We start from the raw sequence: 851 nt of genomic DNA, 5'->3' as shown, positions 1-851 counted from the left end.
TTGACAGTTTACACCGTCAAATGCCCCACCGGTTTAGGCCTCACAAAGCGTCAAATACCCCACCCTCCGTGCAAGAAGCAATTTTCATGTTGGAGTAAAAAGACTTAGAGAACTACCTCAAAAACCTTTTCCAGCGTTAGAGGCCATTGTCATGAAACGTTTATTTATTTTATTTTATTTTTTTAAGACATACGTGTAACTGTGACGAGGGAAATTCCCGTAAAAAAAATTCTCTAGGTAGCGAACGCTGGCCAACGTTTTTGTCGATAGTCAAATGCCCGCCCGTACGGGTTTCGTTTCCCTACTATGCAGAGCTATCCTCTTGTAAAATGGTCGGGGGGTGGGGAGGTGGGGGATGGGCACACTTGAAATTGACTGGAACATAATGGCACATAAATTCGAGGGTTTCGAATCTTGTCATTTTCTAACATGCTGTAGTGTGACACCTTGTCCTATGTGTCAGGTAACCGTGACAGCGTGATGCAGAGATTAAAAACGGGACTTGAAGAGATGATTTACGCTTGGCGTTTCATTTTATTGTTATTGGTTACATGTACACGAACAATATTGTGTCGGTGCTATACAACCGACGTCTTCAAATTATATTTTTTGTCAGTGGCTGAGCCTGCAGCCAGGTGTTGTGCGGTCACCACAGCCCACTCAAAGCGAATTTAATTCGAAATGAATGCATAACGTGCGCATAAAATGTCTAGAGCATTGTGCTATATAAAAACGGCCGTAAGTCTTCAGAGTGTTCAAATTTGTAGGGTGCTACACTATCAATGTAGAAACTGTTATCTGCGTTCAACAGCTTACGAGTTTAGCTCACTTTGATTGCACCTATAAACTGC

This window comes from Montipora capricornis, chromosome 11 (assembly GCF_036669925.1).
Source record: "Montipora capricornis isolate CH-2021 chromosome 11, ASM3666992v2, whole genome shotgun sequence".
Lineage (NCBI taxonomy): Eukaryota > Metazoa > Cnidaria > Anthozoa > Scleractinia > Acroporidae > Montipora > Montipora capricornis.
The sequence above is the reverse complement of the archived record's forward strand: the minus strand, read 5'-3'. Positions refer to the sequence as shown.